General features: G+C 39.3%; 1 long non-coding RNA gene across 1 annotated transcript in view; it reads right to left on the reverse strand.

Annotated features, from left to right (window-relative positions):
- LOC120411972 overlaps positions 1-24,227 on the reverse strand; it is a 129,055-nt gene that overhangs the window by 93,859 nt on the left and 10,969 nt on the right. The window contains exons 5-8 of the long non-coding RNA XR_005604608.1: positions 3,171-3,397; positions 1,903-2,125; positions 1,626-1,712; positions 1,167-1,230 (exon numbers count right to left, since the gene is read on the reverse strand). This is a non-coding gene — a long non-coding RNA (uncharacterized LOC120411972). The remainder of the gene's footprint in view (positions 1-1,166; positions 1,231-1,625; positions 1,713-1,902; positions 2,126-3,170; positions 3,398-24,227) is intronic.

Genomic DNA, 24,227 nt, shown 5'->3' on the forward strand with positions numbered 1-24,227 from the left:
TATCATGGGTGGGTAGGATCCATCTGTCCTGATGAGTCTGTCTAACCAGGTGGATGTCCATTCTCACCAGCTGCATAGGCACTCAGTAATAAGGGAAGAAGTTCTGTAATTTCAATGGGGTGATTCCTCCTATCATAAAACATACTTCTAAAAGAAATGAGATCTCTTGAGGGCAATTCAGCCTTTCTTTAAAAAATATTTTTAAAGCAAATGTTGCTGTGATTAATCTCATTAACTCTTGGATTCAAGTAATTCATGGATCCAAGTAAGACCATGAAAATTAATGCATTATTACCACATTAAAAAAACCTCAGTTCTAAAACTGTTCAGCTGCATCTACTTTCCTTTGCAACAGAAACCTATAAATGTTTCAGCTCATAAACTCATGGTACATGATAGCTTTTGCATCTTATGCTTTATCATGACACCTGGATATTTCTAGTTTATTGTATCTGTGTTCAGCATGAAAACCTCAACAGCACTTGGGGATATTCTAAAAAGCTCTTCTGTTATCTCACAGCATTAAGTTCAGAAAACAGGATTAAGTATAGAAGTCATCAAGAGACTTTCCAAATTCATAAGACCTTCCTAGCCAGCTAGTTAGATTATTAGTCATGTGCCTTCTGAAGCTATTAAACTTTTGGTTGTTAGATTTTCAATACTGTCAATTTAGTGCTTCCTTCCTGAACATAAGTATTTTTACTATTCCAAGGCAGCAAATCAGATCTCTTTAGAAAATACATTATTAATGGCAAGAAAGTGAATGAGTGCCACAGACTTAGAGTTAATATCTTACTTATTTTGCAGCAGCCATCGGCTCCATACACATAACCTCAAAACTTCATTCCAACCTGTTGTTTCTAATCACTAATTTTTTTTCCAACATGTTGCTCCTAATTACTAATGTTAGTGATAATTACTTTTCTGATACATTCAAAACTTGTTTCAGTCTTCATCTAGTTTTATGCCATTGGAATTTGGACATCCCTCCATAAAATTTTGGAGACAAAAAATCACGAGATATGCCAGCTGTATTAGGTATCTCAAGGTCATAGTAAAACACAGTGAACAGAAGAGAAGCCCATTCTGTTTGGTGCTACCCAGTCTAACAGGGCATGTTTACATTTCCAGCCAGGCATGACTGTATGGTATCAAGGTATACTTACATAGGTGGCCTGCAAGCAGTACAGCAGTGAAGCTACTGAACTTGGCACAGACTGCAAAGCCTGCCTGAAAAGCAAATTCAGAAAGTTAAGCTGTGCTGAATTCTTTGCTGCTGAATCCATACTGATAAGAGTATTTGACTGATGTTAATTAACTTAAACCTAATTTAAGTATTTGTATGTAAGATGAAGTCATAATGTGGTTGCTACATAAATATCTTTGTAGTAAGATATGGTACTTTCTTGTGGTTGCCAGAATTAAAGAAAGATAATGTCATGAGAAAACAGGGACACAGTGAAGACAGGTGGCTTCCTTAATTTCCTACTAAAAATGGTATCCATCTACAGATACAAATCACCTGGCATGAACTACAATGAATGGCTACAGAAAAAGATCATTTCCAAATTTAGTCTCTACATATTTCAGAAGAAACATCTGTGGTTTAAGACGGCCCAACATACCTTACTTTCCTTTATCAGCACAGCGTCAGCTTCCCGTCAATTTCTTGTCAACTTGACTTCCCAAGTTCACCCTCCCATTTCCTCAGTCTGAAAAGCAAAAATAACAGCAACTCAAAAGTTAGCAGAAACTAGGGTGGCAACAGCGTTACTGATGGATATTTACTGTCTTTTCAACTCACTTTAAGGGCTATGAAAGCTACATAGAAGAGTTATTTCTCTAAAATATCGACTTACTAATATATTCTGTGTACTGCCAATTACAGCTCCCCTAACATACCTGCGCTGCTGATTGCATAAGTCACTTGGAAGATGACATCAGACCTTCAGCATCAGGAAGTGATCGCATTAAGCAGTCACTGACCAATAGGTTCAAATATATAGAGGAGGTCTCTGTTACACTGATGTTGTTATACAGTCCTCTGAAACTGTTGTTTCCAAACAATCTTCTGATACTTTTAACATCAATACAGAGTGGTTAGTTTTTTAGCTCAAGCTGGGAACTGAAAAAGAAAACCAAGATGACAAAATTGTGAATACACAATCAATGAAAAAACATCATTTCTGAGGCTCCTTTGTTTCTTGGTTCTTTGTCAAGTCTTTTAGCTGACTCAAAAAATGATAACCAACTCTACAACTGGGATAGTAACACCTCATAGTGGAAAAACAAACCATTGAAAAGTCAAACTGAAAACATTTTTAAAGGACAGATTGAAAGGAACTATTTCAACAGTAAGCTCACAAACAACTTGGAAGGAAAAGCAAGTAAGAGAGAGCAGAAAAACATCAGAAAGTCATGTAATACAACGTTTTGATTTAACACTAGGTTGGCTACTTGTGCTGGTTACTTGGTTCTCAAAGGTAGGACAAACCCTTGAACAAGTCCTATATAGTAAAAACATGGCAATTAATGTCTAAACATAGAGTTCTAATGTTTAAGTCTAGAAACAAGATGCTAACTTTCTATACAAGGGAGCTCAAATCTAGGAGCTCATGCTCAGATACACACGGCACAGTTCTTCATGGTCTGTTACATAATCTGCTGTAGACTCCTCTGTACTGCCACAGTAACACAGTAAGGTGTAAGAGAATAAACTGCCTTATTTGGCCATTAAGGTTTCAAACTTGCTCCTACTGCCACAGTCCTAAATCCCATTGACTTTTGCTTGGAACTGGATTCAAAGACCCTAAAAATCAGCTGCAATAAGGCTCTGTCAAAAATTAAGCAGATGTGTTTATCTCCCTCCCTGAACTGCTGAAGTTATCTAACACCAGATGACCAAGTAACATAATTTCAAAATAAATATAGTGTGCTTTTAAGATATTTTATCATTTGAAGACCTCAATGGTAGTAGAAAGGAATAGAAGCAGGACAGAAGGTAATGATACTCTGAGAATAACTTTCCAAAACAATTAATTTACTCAAAAATCCCAAACCTGCTCCCAATCTATTCTCCACCCAGCCTGTAATTATGGTTATAATCATGACCCAGGTGTAGGACCTTGCCCTTGGCCTTGCTGAACTGTATCAGGTTCACATAGACCCACCTCTCAGGCCTGTCCAGATGCCTCTGGATGGCATCCCTTCCCTCAAGCATGTCGGCTGCACCACAGAGCTCTGTGTCACGAGCAGGCTTGCTGAGGGTGCACTTGATCCCACTGTCCATGTCTCTGACAATGATGTTAAACAGCACCAGTCTCAACGATCCCTGAGGAACATCACAGGTCTCAGCTTGGACACTGAGGAGTTGACCACAACTCTTTGAATGAGACCACTGAAAGGAAATGGAATAAACCACAAAAGATGTCTTCAAGAAGTGAAATTCAATGCTTCAGAGACAAACCAGGGCACAATGTGGCTGTTCAAATCCTGGAAACAGAGATGATCAGCCAGCTGCATCTTCTCCAAAAATATCCACTGTGTATCCAGCAGTGTGAAGACTACTTTCCTAATAAGCTGAAAAAACTTAATGCAGGAAGACAGGTTGAAACACTGAAAGCTTTAGGCATGGATGAGTTTGACACTTTATTCTGAAACAATCATTGGACAACAAAGAACTCTTAACCAGGAAAAATAACAGCCAGCAGAAGTCTGCGTGCATTCCTGCTCTGCTTCCAATCCCCCTGAGAACAACAGGGGAAAAAAACTGGGAGAGTTAAAACTGTTCCCCCAAGCAACCTAACTTCTCTCTTGGCCTGCTGTTATTACAATAAAAGCAAACCTATTACAACGAGCTTTAGTCAGCTATGGCACAGGTTTTTAGAGTTGAAAGAGTCATCTTAGGCTCCCTTTAAAATCAATGAAGAAAACAGGCATTTAACAAGTCATTTATCTGGTTTATTTTAGACAGCAGCATTGCGATGAGAAAAATGGTGCTGCAAAATGAGAACAAAAAGCCCTATAAATGCCTATTTCCCTCTCCACACAATAAATGAAGTCCAGATGAGGAATTGTCTGTGTTTAGTAAGATGAAGCCCACCCAGTAAGCCTGTGTCATACATAAACTCCTCTCAGAGGCCCTTTGTTATAGCTGTTACAGTTTGCATCGTTTCCAGACTATTAGGCAACAAGGGTGCCTTCGTGATGATCTCATGATGGGTAATGGAATCACAGATATTCAAAGCTATTCTAGGATTTCTAAGCCATCAGATGCTACTGTAGGGACTGTATAGACCCGAGGTGTACACCTTACCACTTAAATACTCTACATGATAAACAGGAAAGAAATAGATCAGAGAAACTCTTTTTTTCTACATTGGGAACATAAACTCCCTCCCATTGCAGAATCTTATGACAAAACCTGAAAGACTGAAAACTACAAGAAGACATGTTACAAATAAAAAAAAAAAAAAAAACAAACAAACAAAAAAGGATATTAAGCTGCCTTCTTGATCAGAAAATCAAAATACTAGCAGCCCAGAATCTACAATGCAGCATGAAAAATAATCTTTGGTTGAAGACCTACATCATCTTCCTCACTTCATTTTATAGCAGAATTGAACACTGATGGAGAAGATTTGCTGTTAGTATTCAGAAGCAGCTATAGATGCCAAGGTGAGCATAACCCATATTGTAAGCGAAGCTTGATAACTGTCTAGTATCTGAAAATTCAGCTTTATTTTTTATTTGACGGAAATTCCCTAAAATTAATTGATAAAAAATCTGCACGTGTGATAACAAAAACAGTCACTGTCTGGATAGGGCATACCATCACAATGCTCTTTTATGCTCCCTCAGACAACTGGTACCCAGGGCAGATGGAACTGGCATATCTCTGACTCCAACAATTACTACAAACACTTTATTTATCCACCTGAATAGGTCCACAAAGGACATAATAGTTACAGAAGTTACATACACGTGGCATTCACCATCAGAACCATTTCACTTGTAGAAAACCTGACTTCTTATTAGGCTTTGTTATGGAACAAAGTCTTGTCCATACTACAACAGACAAAACCGCTGCAATTATCAGTACAGCTTCACTATTTTATAGAAGGCTTTTGAGTACCATGTTCACTTTGCAGCTCCTCATCACAAGAAAGACATCCATATGCCAGAGTGAATTCAGGGGAAGGCTACCAAGTTGACTGGGAGATTAAGTACATGATGTAGGCAGAGAGGAAGGTAGAATTGTGTTTGTCCAGTCTTTATAAGAGAAGAGTTAGAGGAGGCCTAATTGGGTATGAACCTGAACAACCTGATCCTTTTGCTCTGTGCAAGCAGTTGCACTAAGTGACCTTTCAGAGGTCACTTCTGACTAAATAATTACATGAGTCTGTGAAAGGAATGAGAAAGTGGGGAGAAGACTAAATACAGCCTTGAGGAAGCAGTTTCTATGGCTTTAACACACACTTCCATCAGTTCTTGAAGGATGCTCAGCCAGTATTCAATACTCAGAAGCAGTCTCGCCTAGTTGCCTGCCAAATAATGACATGTTAATATAGTTGGGTCTACACACAGACACTCAGACTGTCCACAGACCTCATCCCCCTTCACAGTAAGCAACAATACAGCTGTCCTAAGGACAAGGAACCATCTTATCTGCACAGACAACTGAATTAGCCAGGCACACAGCCTATCCACAAAGCAGTGATGCTGCTCTTAAATGACCCTTAAAATTTCAGCACTGACCAATGTTTTTCCTGCTGGAGAATCAGCTGTTTTCATGTGCCCCCAGATTCAGGAATAACAATGCACTAAGGAGTGCAGAATGAATTTGGCTCCAAGATGAATACTGCACAGCATTACAGACACAGTTACCAAGATCCTCTTACATGCTGTGTATATTTTGCCAATACAATCTGAGACCATGAAGGAATATATTGCCAACAGAAGCAACCAAATGTGAATGCATTCTGCCAAAAGAACTTGCTAGCTACACTATGCCAACAGACTGTTTGCCAGCTAGATCTCCTCATGCAGAAAAGGCCATGGAGTGCTCTTTCAGACTCTCTGTCAGATTCCAGTATTAAACGGATGGATTAACATTTTGCAACCAACAAGGTGACATTAGTTATCTTCATAACTGTTTTTAGTCACTAGTAAATACTAGTCAACACTAGTCAACATGTCAATTTACACCATCATCTGTACTGAACCTTGCAAATGCAAGGCTGAAAATATTTGGAACTGCCTAAGTAAGAGACACCATATATGTGGAATTACTTAAGAACTCTGTGAGGTTTCATATCCTGCTACATATATTATGGGCTTACTACTCCACCTTGTACACCCAGACACAGCGGACATGATCCTGAAGTACCTTTACATGCTATTCGAACTAGTACGAATCAAAAGGACAGATGTCTTGTACTAACAAAAATGGTTTTAAATAATTGTTTGTGGTTCACATTAGGATTTTGACTTTTGCAGTCCCAACAATAAAACTACCTTGCCAGAAAACAAGGTGATGATTCAGCATATTTAAAAGTTCCCTGAAAAAGATGGTTTTATTGCTGTTTACTAATCCAATGAATAAGGAACTTTGTGGGAACATACTTGACCTGATTCAACTTCTTATGAGGGTTTGAAGGTCTATCCAAAGAAAAATAATAACCTAAGCATAATCTGGGGATGAACCATAAAAAGATTCAGACAAGGCATCTGATTTGCCACTTTCCAAAAAAACATTTAATGTTCAACATTTAACCTATCAGAAATATTTTGTGTCTTGAGCTTCTTTTATCTTCAAGAGAAAAGATAAACATTAGAAAATACTTTAAAATTTTTAGTTGATGAAGAGGGACTTTTATTAATGAAAAGGTCTGGGAGAGAATACATAAATGCTATCCAACTAACAAGTTAGCAAAAGGAAGCTACAGTTACCCTTGAAATCCTTCCCGCAGAAACTATAGCACAATGAAGAACAACATGTAACAACGTTGGCCACATCTTTTTTAACATATTCATAGTAAGGCATCTACTGAAAAACAAACTAACATAGCAAACTTTCAGTCAAAGGTAACACTCTAACAGACCATCTCCACTCCGTCAGCACAGCAAGAGAGAGATCCAGTACAGATGAAGGACTGATGAGTAAACAGATTACCCAAAGGACTCAATGACAACACTCAAATACTGTGATGGTATATATAGATTAAAATATGGGATCTGTTGAAGTAACAGAACAACCAATGCCTAAGGTAGCAATGGAATTTGTACACAGGGAGAAATAAGTAGCTACACAATTATAGATCCCATCTCTTATGCCTATAATAGAATGCAAGCAAAAACGCTAAGAAATTCCGTTATGTCCACCAGAGCTATTGTAACAACATCACAGAAAAGCTGGCCTTGCAAACCACATGAGCAAGATTGGTCAGATGATCTCTGTCATAAGCACTACACAGCATTTAAAATTAACATTAATACAGATTAATAAGAACTACTGGTGTCCTATAAAATTGATACCAGCCAGACATATTCAATAGCAAAATGGTTCCATCCAACTGAATTACAGCTAATGATTCCCACTGCAATGAACTTCACACAGATTTCTCTGGTCAGGATTCTAAACCCAAGAAGGCTCTCACCTTCCCAAATCTGCCCTGATTTAGATCCCCACAGTAACTAAATCAAGCTGATCAAGACTATTAAGGGGAAAAGAGAGATGTGAAAACAACTGCTGGCTTAGAAAAACTACAGTCTGACACCTCTGAAGCAGCAATATGTCTCAGGAATCCATGTTCATAACATGGCAAAAGAAATTCTGCTCATTTTAGGAGACAATCTAACAGAAGGTATTTCCATGATGCACAGGCTGAGGCTAAAAATTAGATGGATTTCCTAGGGCAGAAAGCTTGTTAAAAAGTAGGCTGAACCTCATGATTGCCTTGAAGAAATTCAGTGAGGAAACATGAGGTGCCCATCACCGAACTGCACTGAGAGACCATTTACACACATTAAGTCTCTGAAGGTAACAATATATTCTCTGTAGTCATAACTCCTGGAAAATCTATTGTCTATTCAAAAGGGATAATTCAAACTTCATAAGGAAATGTACCAAATACCAATTGCCTTCTGCAAGTCTTAGTTCTCTGAAAGGATGCAGCAGAAGAAAACATTTAGTTTCTCTCTTAAGTTTCAAGCTGCAACAAACTAGGATTTTGAAGTAAGTTTTATATTCCTATGATTCAATCAATACTGTTTGTACAGATTATTAGGCAAACTCTTGCAAAGGTCCTAGGCAATTAGTAAATATGTTTATGCAAATATTATACTTAAAATGTAAATTGAATCATGCTTATTATCTAAAGCCTTTCTGAAACCCTCTTTAACCACCTCATTTTACAAGTTAGAGAGAATTTTGCTTTTGACTTCCGTGGTTATAGGATTGGCCCATCCTGACATGAGTTGAGATATCCATCTATTAAGGATCTGTTAAGAAGCACACTCACTCAGTAATACTTGCATCTTCACTGAAATAATTTTCCTTTAAAAAGCATTTACCACACAGTCGTGTGGTGCAGATAAAAATACTAACAAAGAAATTACAATGTCGATCAACTCTGACTCTTCAAATCTTTGAACTTTGGTGTAATTCTGGTTGAAAAAATGTCGCTATTCAAGATCTGTGTTGTTTAGATCAATAGAGAGGGATATTCATCCCACCTACTTATTCTTCCCACTTTAACACAAGGAGGTATTTCTGACATCCACCTACGCCAGAAAGAATCTGGTCTACAACCTTTTTAAATCCCAGTACTCTGAAAGACATATTCAGATAACTGGTTTAGACAGATCATTTTGTAATACCTGCTCTTCATAGTTTTACCTATGCCCCCACAACAGGTCAGTTCTGAAAATCACCACTCTAACCTCTATTCCTAGGACACGTGCTCAGAATTTAGAATAAATGCTAAGATCATGCATCAGCCAGGTCTATCTAGAGGCTAGCTGGGTAACACAAGAATTCAGCTATGAATTCAGATATTTTTGTTAATTAAAATTATTTTTATTTATTGAGCTTATTGCTTTAAAACAGGTGGTATAGTAACCTATAGCTACTATTTTGGCTACAGGAAGCAGTTTTCCTGTTATGGCCTTAATAAAGTCCAAATAGGAAATACAGACCGGATGGGAGAAGCATATTTTGGAGAATTCTTGGGGTTAATATTACTTTAAAGCTCCACTTCCTGTGAAATACTAGAGCACAAATCAAGCAGGTGCAGGTTGAGATGAGATTAAATGGTATTCCTTCAGCAAGTAATGCAATATTTCTTCATCACATTTTCTGGCCTGAGAGTGCAGTCGTGGCTTGGGAAAATCTTGGTGGATGTTTCCTTGTTGAATAATACATTCAGAATCTCTAAGTCCCACAAGCATTGTCTTGAGTAGACAGCTCTTGTTCTATGAACTTTGATAACCAAAGCTAAGCTCATCTTTTGGGTAATTACCTCTTTTAATGTTTTTATTCTTAATTAGAGGCATTTCTGGGATAGCATTGGTGTGTTATCACTTCTCACTTAGATCTCTGGTGACTGAGCCAGGCTAAGGGTTAACTCTTGTTGGGGTCCCTCCCCTGCCGTGTAGCCCTGGGAGAGGGGCCCTGAGGGCACAGACATGGGGTTTCCCTGCCCCTGCTCAGCCTCGTTCCCATTGGTTGGTTTGTGTTCCCTGCGCGGGCAGAAGGACCCTTGGTCCCGTGACTGGAACAGTTCCTCGGCAGAGCTCCGGCCATGCGGCTGGAGAAATAAACATCTCTGAAACAGCTAGCAAGAATCTGTCTGTCCGTATATATTTCCTTTCCACGGGACTCCTGGTTTGGTATATGCATGTTGCAGGATCCCCACTGCAACATAATGGTGGAGAATTCTGAGCAGAACGATCCCCGATCCCTAAGCGACTGATTTGTGTGAGTAAACCCTGGAAACTTTGGATTCCTCTTCTTGGTTTTGCTTTGCTATTCCATATCTAAACTATGGAGGAACCGTGGGAAGACTCTTGGCTCTCAGAGCCGCATATGGACATTTATCTTAAACTTAAAATGATTCTTGAACAACGATTTGTGAATTTTAGCTTGATTCAAGCTCAGAAAGAACTGAAACACTTCCTGGCATGGTTGTTTAAGAACTTTTTCTATGTTTCTTGGGACTTAATTATTACCAAGGGCTTTTGGAAAACCGTTTGGACACAGTTAATACTGGAGTCAAAATATATGCCGATGGAAGAATATTTTCGTGAATATTATTTAGTTACCGAGACTGTTGAGCAATGTCAGCTGTGTCCTGGCGAAGGGAAGCCTGGCGCAGGGACCGTGCGGCCCAGGCCACGTGCACCGAGCGCTCTGCAAGCAGCAGCGAGGCAGTTCCCGCGCGCGGGCGGAGCCACGCGAGCCGCAGTGTCGGTGGCGGAGCGAGGCGCGGCGGGAGCAGCGGGACCCGGCGGTGCCTGCCCGGCTGCGCGCAGCGCGTGGTGGAGCGAGCCCCGGGAACGCCCGGCCGAGAGGGGCGGCGGCTGGCAGCGGCGGGCGGCGATGGCGGTGGAGCGGAGCCGCGCCCAGCCGAGACGTGCGCTGGAGCAGGGCGCGGGGGAGTCGTCGCTCGGGGCCCGGCCGAGATGTGGGTGCAGCGCCCGGCAGCGGCAGCGAAGCTGCGACCAGAGGAGGCAACGCGCGGAGAACTGAGCGGCGCGGCCCGGCCCGGCCCGTGCAGCCCCGAACGCGACCCCGGGAAGAGCATGCAGGCACGAGCAGCTCCGACAATTCCAACACGGGAGCGACCGAAAGAGAGAGCAAAGACGCAGCGAGACAGAAAACAGCAGCTACTCAGAAAAAGGAAAAGATCATAGTAACTAAGACCTTAGGGATAGTAAAATGGTATAATGTTAAGCAAAATTATGGTTTTATAACAAGGTGTGACAACCAGCAAGACATATTCGTGCATAGAACTGCTATTAAGAAGAATAACCCTGAAAAATGCATCCCAAGCTTGGGAGATGGAGAAGTTGTGGAATTCAAAATTATACGAGGTAGAAAAGGGTTACAAGCATCGCAGGTCACCGGGCCTGATGGTGTTCCTGTAAAAGGCAGTATATATGCAAAAAATCGTAGTCATGTTAGACAGTATCTCCATTGTAAGTCCCCCCTACAGTCTCCCTTTCCTAATCCCACCTTTCCCTTTTACTCTGTGTCCTATTACCCCCAGTGTATTCCTAATCTGTTTTTTCACCCATGGTTTCCCTCACAAAACCATGCTTTTGCCAATTGTTTCCCCAAAAATCCCTTTCCAATGCCGAGTGGGGGATGAAAAGGGGGAGGGAAGAAGTTAAACCCTCTCCTGCCTCAGTTTCCCCACAAAGCATGCTCAGAGAGTTCTGTCTCCCTTCTGTCAGCCCTAAGATGTTCCACAGAATCTGATTGGACATTTAAAGACTCAGGAGGGTGGCTTGTTTTGTCTTGAAACTGTTCTTGTTATGTTTATCCAGTTGTTTTCATTCTCCTTTTATTAAAATAAAACGGGTGAGGTGTTGGGGTCCCTCCCCTGCCGTGTAGCCCTGGGAGAGGGGCCCTGAGGGCACAGACATGGGGTTTCCCTGCCCCTGCTCAGCCTCGTTCCCATTGGTTGGTTTGTGTTCCCTGCGCGGGCAGAAGGACCCTTGGTCCCGTGACTGGAACAGTTCCTCGGCAGAGCTCCGGCCATGCGGCTGGAGAAATAAACATCTCTGAAACAGCTAGCAAGAATCCGTCTGTCCATATATATTTCCTTTCCACGGGACTCCTGGTTTGGTATATGCATGTTGCAGGATCCCCACTGCAACAAACTCTGGCTTAATTAATGTTTTATGTGCTATTCTGTGAGTGTAGACTTCAAGCTTGCTTAGTCTCTACAGACTTCCCATCTTATTTTAAGTTTTTCAGGGAACAGAATGTCATAATACGTATCTGCATGGCTGTCAACTAAAGGCTTGTTATGGCCTCAAGACACCAAACTCCAGATGACATAACTTGAACACCTGAACAGCCTGAACTGGATTGGTGAGAATTTTTTTCTTCTTAGGAGTGTCTGAGACTGCCTTTTCTTTAATTATTGAGTATTTCAGCTGGAAGGACCTGTTTTTACTAAAGCATAGTTGGTATGTCTGAGAACTACTATAATTTTTTTCTAGTGTTATAAAGAGTATCTATGTAAACATCACCAAAATTGCATGTGTCAAATAAAAAAACTATAAAGACTCTTGAGAAACTGATCTTCTCAAAATATAATGGAGTAGTCTTGAAATATTATTCAAATTATACAGAAAGCCTTTTAAAAATTACATGCTGAATACAGCTGCATTTGTTTAGTTTTGCTTTGGAACGATGGACAGTGTTGTTAACACCTGTTCACGCCTTGCAGCATGGCGTGAAACATTTGAAACTGGCAGCACTCAGCTCTCTATAAAGCCAAGGTCTATTTTGCTTTTTAAATAAAACACTTCGGTAAAACTTTAAAAGTTTGGATCATCTACTAACTGTGATCCACATAAATTCTGACAGTAAAGGATGAAATATTCTTATCGCAGTATAATTACATTCTCTTAACTAAGGTGTGACTTCACTTGATGTTGTCTTAGATTACCATCACTATTGCTTTTCATACAGGCACAAATATATGCTTAAACACTTAAACTTGGAAATCTGATTTTACTGTCATTGGTAGATCACAGTTAATGTACAGGAGGACAGGACACTCAGAATCTAAGGCTCTTCTAGAACTGCCTGCAGAATCAAATATAACTCTGCATTATCAGTCCAGTTCCTTTGACCTTACTACGATCATTCCCTCTTATCATGTGGCTTCTCTTCTGGTAATTAAAATATCCTGGAATCCTGTTTCCAAAAGTCAGCTTTATCCACTGGGCACACAGAGCATTCTTTTGTGGTGGCAGCATTGACAGCATACAAAAAGTATCTGGGAAAAGGACACTGATTTTTTATTTTTTTACTACACTCAACTGTTGGAAACCACCTAATACCAGTAACAGTGACCAGCTTTTTTGTACACACTCAAAGTAATTTCTTGTAACTATAAAACATATTTTTATTCATTAATTCAATTCTGTACCTTTCTATATCAATGACTTCAAAGGCAACAGCTGTTGGTATACAATTTGTTATACAAAGTATACGAGATAATTTGTAGAATCAGTTCTTGCTCTGAAAAACATAAGCATCTTTACTTTCATCCTTAAGGGAGTTTTAGTCTGGTTGCCAAATCTCTCCTACCCTCACTAATTTCCATATGTTATTCTACTTTGTCTCAGTGCTATGTCACCCCAAGACATGCTATTAACAGCCATTTTCTGACAACTTCTTGAAACTTTTTGCAATTTTAACTTCAGTAAGGCCCTTGACACTGTCTCTGTTTAATATCCTCACAGACAAGCTGACAGTGTATTGGTTATATCAATGGACAGTGAGATGGATTGAAAACAAGAATGGCCAAGCTGAGAGGGTGGCATGAAGTCCAACTGGAGGCAAGACACTGGTGGTGTAACCCAGGCATCAGGGCCAGTACTTCCTAATACTCTCATTAATGACTTGTGTGAAGGGACAAGAGTGCATCCTCAGGAAGTTCACAACACAAAACTGAATAGAGTGGCTGATATGCCACATGGGCACACTGTTTTCCAGAGCAGCCTTGAGAGGAAGGAGAAATAAGAAGTGAAAAACCTCATGAGGTTCAACAAAGGGAAGTGCAAATTCCTACACCTGGGCTTTAATAATCCCAGGCTCCAGTACAGACTAGGGGCTGACTGACTGGAAAACAGCTCCGCAGAGGAGGACCTTGGGTGTTCAGCCCAGAGAAGAAGAGGATGAGGTGGATCCTGTCCATGAGTATAAATACTGAATGGGAGTGAACTAAAAAGAGGGAACCAGACCATGTTAGTTCCCAGTGTCAGGGTAAGAGGCAATGGGCACATATTAAAACATATAAAATTCCATGTGAACACAAACTGATTTTTTTTATTGTGAGTGAGTGTGAGTGATCAAACTGTGGACCAGGTTGTCCAGAGAGCTTCTGAAGACTCAATCCTTCAACATACTCAAAACACAGTTGGATGCAGCCCTAAGCAACCTGCCCTAGCTTGAGCAGGGATTGAACTAGATGATCCCCAGAGGTTCCTTCCAACCTCAACTATTCTGTAAATTCTAAAACAGAGATATTGATAACATTTTTGCGACCATATTTTATTGTGAAAGTTGCATGGAAACAGGACTGAAAAGAATCAATTCAATTTCTAGGTTGTTATCTTTTCAATGCCAAAGTGCTGTTTTCTTAAACTCACTAGTCCTAAGGGGCGACTTCCACTCTCATGCCCCATAATTGAAGGTTGGGTGGCTATAAAAACCTTACCATAAATTATTTTAGCTGAGTTCACACCCACATGTTCTTATCCCCACATTGTTCTTCAGTCTAACTATATTTTCCCCTCCCACAGGTTTATAGAGATGCAGGCTTATTTAGCTTTTATGGACCCTTATAAGATGCTGTCCATTCCTGTGATCAGCCTCAGAGCCTTTCCCTGCACATGCCCCAGTGTTAATTCATCCTATATGAACAGAGAACAGTGGAACGGTACACTTTATTCCTCAAAAATTATACTAATGCCTTCCTCTTTGTTCTATCACAAATAATTTTTTCACTCTTTGTGCATAACTGCACATAACGTATCTTTTATTATTCTTGCCAAACTAAATTGGAGAAATTAATACAATAGAAGACTCAGGTGCTTACTTGCACTGTGCTTACAGTCCATTCTAGTGGGACTAAGAGGTGGGAGGCCCCTTTCTGCATCCTCATCACAATCACAGGGCTAGGCCATGCTGGCTGCAGCCATTTCATTAAGATATTCCTACCAGGCATTAATAAATTCAAGTCTTTTTATTACAGTTGTATTTCCACCCATGCACATTCTCTAAGGCAGCAGACTGCTTTTCTCAGGAAATCTTCAGCAGCCCCCGTAAGATGACCTGAGAAGCAAAATTATCTTAGCCCTGAGAGGATCTAATTCAAGTTAGTGCAGCACATACCAAACTACCGAGAGTAGGTGAGTTTGACTTCGTTTAAACAAAGAGGAAAGCTGCATTCTAAATCATGCCTATGAAAAAATGTTTTAAACTTGTTCTCCATGTTTCATCCTCTTAAAAAAAAAAAAAAAAAAAACAAAAAAAGGTGTGGGTTACACTTTTCAAGAGTAGCAGAAAGTACAGGCTCATCAGTCATTTATGAAAATGGGACTTCAGGGCTTTGAAATTAACATTCAAGTAAGTTTCTAAATTAGAAAAGACACTGAACTAGAGCTTCAGCAGTAGAGCTGGCCGTTCAATAGCCCAAAAATAGCCATTAGCAAAGCAAATATAACTCTGAAGAGAGGTAATCTATTTAGAAGAACTTTGGAAGGTAGAAGGTGATGGAAGGAGAAGAAAATCTAATGTAGAGACCACTTATAACTTATGATGTAAATGAAATATGATCCCATGGCATCTGAAAGGTTGGGTTATATTTGTTCATGAGATACAAGCTCCTAATCTTCTATACAGAGTTAGAACAGCATTGTAATGCTACATTTTTTTGCCCATGCTCTCTAAAACTTTGAAGGAAAGTGAGGTAAGAAAGTTATAACACAAAGTGTGAGAAATTATTCACTTATACTGAGCAATCCACTGGCAGTTTTGTGCTCTTTAGTCCTCTTTGGAGTCATTTTGTTTTCAATAAAACTTTGTTTCTGTCCTGACATTTATCATGCCACTACAGCCATTAATATGTGAAAGCCTTTTTTCAAATCCCTACAACTATCATTCCTCCTATCTTGCATTTCCTGGAGCAAATATATGATGTGAAGAGTGGTGGAAGGTGATATTTTTTCTTTAAATGTAATAAAGTCTACAGAACTAAAATAAGCTGAAAAAATAATCCCCATTTTTTGTCTTTTGTAACCACAATTCCACCTTCTACACAGAGTAATTGTGTATGTTCATAGAAAGGAAGCAAATGGCAATCCAATATTAGGTAAACCTACTGTAGCTAAAATTAGAGAATAAATATCAGTTCACTGAGAACTTACCCTCAATTCATTAGCAAATGTTATCCTCAGTATCGAGATATATATACACTGCTACACATTCTTCTAATTCTCAGCAAAATGGATTTGCCTCCTTTCTCATTATGATTCTATGATTGTACTCCATCTGAATACAGTCACTCTAAAGAAAGAGATGCTTACCCTTTGGTTGAGGTTGTATTTTTAGAGTGTCAGTTATAAAGATATACTAAAGCTGTAGCTCCCTTTTACTGGATAATAAACATAGCCCAACAGCTGAAAAGATATATTTACAATCTTCCCCCAGAATCCTCCCAACCCCTTACTGCTAAGAAAAACAAGTGGGCCACTGCAGCATGTCCCAGAACTATTTTGGTATTGGGGAAAGTGCAAGTTCCAAAGCAGTGTGGAAAAATGCCCTGCCAGCTGCTCCCCTCTCATTCAAATGCAGGCTTAAGAGTCTTCCCTGGTCAACTGCTAGATAAAAGCACTTTCAGATAACTTGCTTCTACATCATTAGTGCCACATCCACAGAGATTTTTAGATACCTAAAGGCTTAAAGGTTCAAATGAATTGCTGGAAGCTAATCAAGTATCATACCTCAGCTGACCTACAGTAATTGGCTGTGTAAGTCAACAAAAAAATGCAGTGCAACTCAGAGCAGCTCAGCTTCCTTCACTAGGGAACAGGCTCACTCGCATTACTTTGTCTGCCACATGTGAAGAGGAGAGAGCACAGAGGCCTAGTGAGGCACAGAAACATGTTACCTCACACCAACTGGCTCTTCTCTGAGTAACATTTGTATCTATAAATACAAATCTGCTTTCAAAGCTCTGGCACCCAAAAGTCCTCGGTGCTTTAGCTCTCACCAGCGATGTGAGCCAAGTGCCACACGTTCTGCCTCACTGCACGCCGAGAGCTTGGTTTAGCTGAGCCTTTCAAGGGCCCATCTCCGGCCTGCTGATCACGAGCTGTGGCCTCGGCCTGTGCTGTCCAGAGGCTGGCATACTAAGGGAGGAAGCAAGCGACTACTCAGCCGAGGGGATTCAAACATAGATTCTTACATCCTTCTTGGAAGCATGAGGGCATTGGCCTTTTTAAAAGGGATTTATAACTTAGCACATGCTTCTAAAGAAAAGTTTAAAAGTGTGAACCTCCAGTGAGTCAAAACTTTGGGAAGCAAACAAAAGGCATGTGCATGTGAATTTTTTCTAGATCTCATGAGCTCCTGGATTCATATATATGGCATTGTTGACAGTGGTAAGTGCCATAATGACAATAATGAGAGGTGACAAAGTATGCTGATTCTCCGATTTAGTCTGGAGAAGAAGAAGACAAAATAGTTGGATGGTCTATATGAACTGCACATAAACACAGTTTCTGAGTCAAGCTGGGCCCAAAAGCCAGACAGACATGGTCTGGCTGCTAATGCTGCAACATCAGTGCTTCCCTGTCAAGAAAGCAGTTGTAAGTTCAAGCAAGTAGTCATAATATGTAACATCATCACTTTCATTTTGGCTGTTCTGTTTCTTCAAATTAATGCTTTGCACTAGTATTAGAATCTCCACTTTCTTCAGAATGAGTTTCAGGCTGCTTGTAAGTTGCAGTCGAAAGTAGAACTGAAGCTGACCTAAACCAAAACTCAATAGCTATAAACAAAGTAGCACTGCAAAGGCTTCAGCGACCACACAGTACCAGGATACTGCCCAGATTTGTACAGCTGAAGCCAAATCCAACGCTCTTGTACTTTTAGTGCTATTGTCTAGGTTAGCTAGATCAATGTGTGAGCATTGCTATCCCACCTGTAACCACAATGTAGATACAGGGAGTTATCATTAGAGCTCTGAACTCATACAACAAAATTGGCAATTTGCCTTCAAAACTATTTGAGACACTAAATTTTTGTGAGTAGGCTACGTTTTTTAAGAAACTATGGATCACAACTGGAAGGACATTGCAAAGCAGTAAGGTGCCATGAAAAAACTCAAAAGCATCTCAGGAATTACATCTATCTCAGTGCAAACTGTGCTAAACTTCTGAAACATCCTGTAGACTGCTATTTCAAAATGAAGCTGGACATTCACTATACCACATTTCGATTGCCTAACTTAATGCTCTTATGAACTCAGATTATACTAAAATATAAGGGGAGGATGTTAAACTGTGAGAAAATCCTATTAGTCTGCCAAGACTAATAATTTTCCCTTCATACCTTTTCCAAAAGCAATATAATACAGTATAGCAGCATGAAATTCTATTTTGCAGTATAGGTATGTATTAAAGGTAAACTATATTTCACAGACATGCAGCCCCACTGAGAAATTGTTTTGAAAAAAGTACCTTGGTGATCCAAGCATCCAAGGAAAGAATCAAGACTAACAAAATGCTAAAATTAAACATGCCTTAGAATTTCTGGGATTTTTATCCTCTATTCATTTTCAGCTCTAATGCTTTTATAAGCAGTAATCAAGAGGCCACGTTTCAGACAGAGAGGGATGAAGCTACAAAACAGCACAGCCACCTGCCTATCAATTAACCCTGAGCACCATTGGAAGTGTTGCTGCCTCCATATCACCTTTCGTATGTTCACATCTGGTATAATACAAATTTGTTTTAAATATATTCAGATTCTTCTTGAGGGCTTTGGTTTTTGTCTGCCAATAAGTAAATTATCTCTTCAGTTTCCAGCTCAGGACTGAAGGTAAAGGCTGGGGGCTTCTGCTACAGCTTCCATCTGCAGAACCTCTTGTGTGGGCAGCTGCACAAGAAACTCTTCAAGGCAGACTGCAGCTCAGAAGACATTGATGGCTGTGTTTGCATAATGTAGTGACAGTAGATATAAACACTGAGCATGTTTTACATTTCATTTCAGAGCATATGAGCTATAGGCATCCAGAAGACAGGACATAAATTTCAGAGAGGAAAATCCAAAGACACTGCCTGTCATTTCACCTTTACAACAATGGTAGCTATGAAACATGCCACCACACAAATTCAGGATTAAAACCCCTTTTTTTTTTTTTTCTTTTTAATAGGGTAGAGGGGGACATTTGGATTTAATTGCACACAAACATAAAATAAACCAAGAAACAAGCAGCTTCCTAAAATACAATTGCAAAATGCATGCTGCATTTTAAGACTATCTTCTTAAGTTAAAAAGTGAGAAACTATAGGCATCATGCACTGACACATCTGTGGCTGATACAGAATAAAAAAAAAAAAGATAGATGACACACAGAAACTAAGGAGTCTTTGCTGTTGGTTACTGTCAATGGAAAGCTCAACTTGGCTGTCACAAAGAAGCAGCTGTCAGCAAACTCATCGCTGCCTGTGGCCTGAGGGCTGACCAGCACTGTTCAAACAATGGGTGGGACAAACATGAGAAAGAAAGTGGAACCCAAAATGTGCTGTTTGATCCCATCCCATTTGTGGTTCTTCCCAGTAACATTGTTCTGCAGCCTAGCCAGAAGCCATACCCACATTTGCAAGTGCCTTTAACCACCCAATTCCTATTGATTTCAATGGGAATCAGGCTCCTAAAATGCATTTCTTTACTGGTATTGCCCTCCAACAGCAGTGAGAAGCTTTTGTGCCACCCTGTTTATGCTTCAATACCTTTCCAGCGGAAAGGAGGAAAAATACATGCATGTCTTAGGCATAATTCACGTCTGTTTTGCAAGGAGATAGCCACATAGCCAGCACAAAAAGATACATCAGGAAGCATATCATTATGTATGGCTTTTAATAGTAAGTGACAGCAGTGGCTGGCTACCACTGTATTATCATAACTCTTTCAGGAACTCTGACAGCATAGACAAACACTAAGGAAATTCCTATTTGCCTCTTTCTTTCACACATCTTTGAAAATTAGCTTTAAGACTACACAATTGTGTTATATTTGACAGCTATTTTACATGTAAAATGCATTTGGTCATAGTTATCCTGGTTGTTGAGCAGTTTGATTGCACCAGTTTATAATACCACATGAAATGTGTATTGAAGGTGACTCTCTTTAGACTTATGTTCTGTTAGTGTTCTATCCCCCTTCTGAGAGATGATTGAAGAAAAAAAGAAAAATAGCATATGGCAGCCAAAATAAACACATACCACATCTTGCTCTGAAAACCTGCATGCTCCTCAGTTACTTTAAGAGTAAAAAGAGCTTTTAAAAAAATCAATTTCATTTATTGCCTCCTGGGTTTTGATTTTTTTTCTGGCAATGGGACATCATTGTTGGCATTACAAAGATCTGACATTCATTTAAAAAATAGCAGCTGTGCTAGAAATCATGAATGTCAAAGAAAACTGAGAATGCTAGCACATGCTGAGTCTTGTTCTCCACCATATTAGCAGAAATGCATTCCAATACCAGGTTTTATCCTAAGAAACCCTGATTAGGGGTAGAAATTCCTCTTGCAATGGAAAAAGAGAGAAATGTGCAAAATTATAGCCATTATTTATATTACTTTTAATGCCTAAAATCTTAAATGGTTCATGGACCCACTACGACAGACACCACTTATTTTTGCATGCCTCAGTGTCATCACAGACTGTCAGCAGTGACAGCTGACTGACAGTTTCTCTCCTTTTGCATAAATGAGACATTGCTACTGGTCAGACTATCCTGCTCCCAAGGGGAAAAAAAACCCAGGAAAATAAATTTCTTTCTAGAACAAGGACTTGAAAAAGCAGGACTCTAAATGTCATCTGGTCGACAGCTCTACTCCAAGGCAGGACTGTTAGGGTTTAAAGGGTATTCTGACATTTTTGACTCCGTATCTAGAATAGCCTGTATCTGATTACTAGAAGATACAAGTGAAATCAAACCTCCCCCACCCCAGAAGAGGCTTCTGCAAACTAATTATGGAAAAAAATATGAAGACTGCAACTCTAGGAGTTGCACCTTAATTACATATTCTGATCTCTGGCAGGCTGTTGTAAGCTGAGTGTTGTGCCTTGAAAGTAATGCTTGAAGTTTGGAAATTCCTGAACACAGGAATGCCTAGGTCGGTAGTCCTTGACATTGGCTTACAACAATTTGGTACACTGTAAGCACATCAGAACAGTGCCCAACAATTGCCTGAAAAAACAATACAGAGAAATACCAGGTTTATTTTCTTCATCTGTTAGAAACTTTGTACCAACATACCCATATCATTGGACATGTAATCTGATAGGGCCAGCTTGCAGGTTAGCAAGTATTCCTTTCTCACCAGTGAATAATGAGAATTAACGTAGTTTAATCTATCAGGTGATAGAAGTGTCATCTAAGTAGCTGAATATTTTGTGTTCCTCCTGAAGACAATGTGATTTTAAGCCTGTTTATGTAAGATGCCTTGAATAAACTTGTTTCCCTTCAGAAGATATTTATATTTCCTAACTGCAGTCTTACCAATTACTTCTATGTAACAAAAGCCTCAGACTGTAAAAAAATTAAAGCTAAGCACATTTTCAGAGTTGTTCTCCTGTTTAGTCATCACATTTTGGGAACAAAATGTTGGCTGTTGGTTAAAGAGGAAATATCAGAAATACCATATGCAATGAGGTTCCCAAAATGGTAGCTGGTAGCAGCAGCAAAGTGCTTTCACTGACGCAAAACCAAAAATCTTAATCCACATGGGCAAATTAAATGCCATTTTTATTAACTGCAGCTAGTATACAGCATAAAATCATCTTTGTTCTCTTTCTTATATTTGCCATTCATATCTGCCTTTCCCTTTCTTCATACCTGCCTTTCCCTTTCTGTTCCATTCTTTTTCTTGATGATCACTCTTGTTATTTTAGTGTTCAAAAATTCTTTCTATTGTTCCACTTTACCTTACTTTCAGATCAGTCTAGAACTCACTGCTTACATGTTTTCAAACAACAACCATTCTGCTCTTGAAAAAAGCTGAGGTGCAAAAGCAAAAGAAAAAACCAAGACAAAACAAAAAAAATCCCCACAAGCTAACTTGCAACTATTTCAGTTTCACAAAGTGGGCAATTTGAGATGTTTACACTGCTGAAAGAGGGAAATTTTTTAAAGAAAAGTTTAAAATTTTGTATACTATTTCAAAACAAAGTAAGAATGATTAGCTTTACTTTACCCTTGCAAAATAATTATCTAGGGTTTACAGAGGCCAGTCTGGCCTGGATTACTGTTTGAAAATATCCCTTGCTCATAAAATCAGTATCATGGCTAATGTGAGTCTACTTAAGTGACTCTTCATGAGTCATTTAAGTGACTACTTAAATTATCTACTTAAGTTATTTTGATGTTCATTTCTGCACAAGATTACCATTAAAGTCATAGAAATAATGCTACTAGATAAGCCAGTGAACCTGCTGTTTCCAGAAGCACCTGTAAAAAAGAAAATCCTTCAAAGGACGTTATAAGAAGCCCTGATGTGACAAGTTCTAGAACTGTCTGCCCATGTGGGAATTTTCTTTTAATTACGGAGAATTAATTATTTTTACATTTAATTCTTAGATTTGATTTCAGTTGTTTCAAGTTTCTCCTTCTACATCCATACAAAAAACATATTATCAGTGACAAATGTGCAATTGTTGAGAATGTAAAATTTAATTTTGCTTGAACTTTTATAAGACATACACATTTTATCTTACTAAGTAAAAAGCCTTTTGAAATACAGATATAGAAATATTTTGGGTAGTATGAAACAGTCCAAAATGTAAGAAAACCACCATGGGCCTAATCCCCCAGATTTTCAATGTGACAATGAAAAATACAGAAAAATACAGGACTTTTGATTTATTTTGTAGTAGGAGGCAGGGAGGGGAAAAGCATTACCAAATATTGAATGTTTTTATGTGCAGCAAGACACAGAATCCATAGCATTTCTATCCATTTAATTTTGTACTTAGGAGTCTTCTACCCTGTTAAAAATGCATACAGAAAATACTATTCCATATACTAGCACAAATATAATTAGCACATACTAGCAAAAAAATATTTTAACCAGCACCAATAAAGAGTAAGCACAGCATGGTCACCAAATTATAAAAGTCACCAAGACATATAATAAGAAATGAAGGCAGAGAGCAGATCATACTTCCCATCTCTGGACTGCACACACGATCAATAATTAGCTTGTCTACAATTCTTAGTGGGAAGGACTAACACAACAGACTTATACTGAGGTATACAGCTGACCAAAAGGAGACCCAGGAGAAAGAAAATAACCATCTGACCACTTCCTCCATTTTCTGTCCAGAATTCAACCTCCCATGCTCTGCAACATCTTTACAGCATCCACTAAATGTCTTGGAAGATCTCCTAGAAGGGCAATGGAGAGCATTAACTCTGATCACCCATCCCACGAAAGGGGTTTTCATAGATCACACCGTGCCATCCTGTATATTTTTCTACAGTGGAATAATTGAGACATAAAATTATATTTCAAGAGAGTTGCTGAATGTGTTTGAAGATTGTGAACTTGTGTGAAGGAAAAAAATTGTACATCTTTTTCAAGCTCATTCAGGCTACTCAGTGAAGCTGTCTGGAACTGAAGGAAGAGCAATGGAAGCATTAAAATTAGTGAAATGTAAACAAAATGCAAATTAAATACTAAAACTTTGTTAATAAATCAATTAGCAGCTTCCTGACTTTTGGGTTGGGGGTTTTTTTGTGGTTTTATTGTTGTTTTTACTGTTATCTGTTGGATTACAATCAACTACAATAAAAGTTGAAGCAATCTTTGAACAGACCAGCCCTTCCACACAGCAAAACAGTCATAACTGTCCTTCTACTAGCAATGCCTCACACAACTTCCTTACTGCCGGGATAACCATACCACTGTAGAAATAGGCAAGCATAAAGGGAAGAAAGGAAAAGCAGAAAGGAAAGTGGGAAACACAGAATTTTTTAAAAGCAAGGTGATTCAGTACATATTCTGTATGTTTTCTCCCAATCCCAATTTTTTTACATGTTTGAGTACTGTCTGAAGTAGCATTTTTTTATTCCTTTTAAGAAATAAGGTTCCAAACTTTAACAGGAATTAGACCACAACCTATAACCAGCTCCCCAGGACTCCTTCCTGGCCTGCAGACCTTGCTACAGATCTGCTCTGTTCTCCACT

This window comes from Corvus cornix, chromosome 1A, assembly GCF_000738735.6.
Source record: "Corvus cornix cornix isolate S_Up_H32 chromosome 1A, ASM73873v5, whole genome shotgun sequence".
NCBI lineage: Eukaryota > Metazoa > Chordata > Aves > Passeriformes > Corvidae > Corvus > Corvus cornix.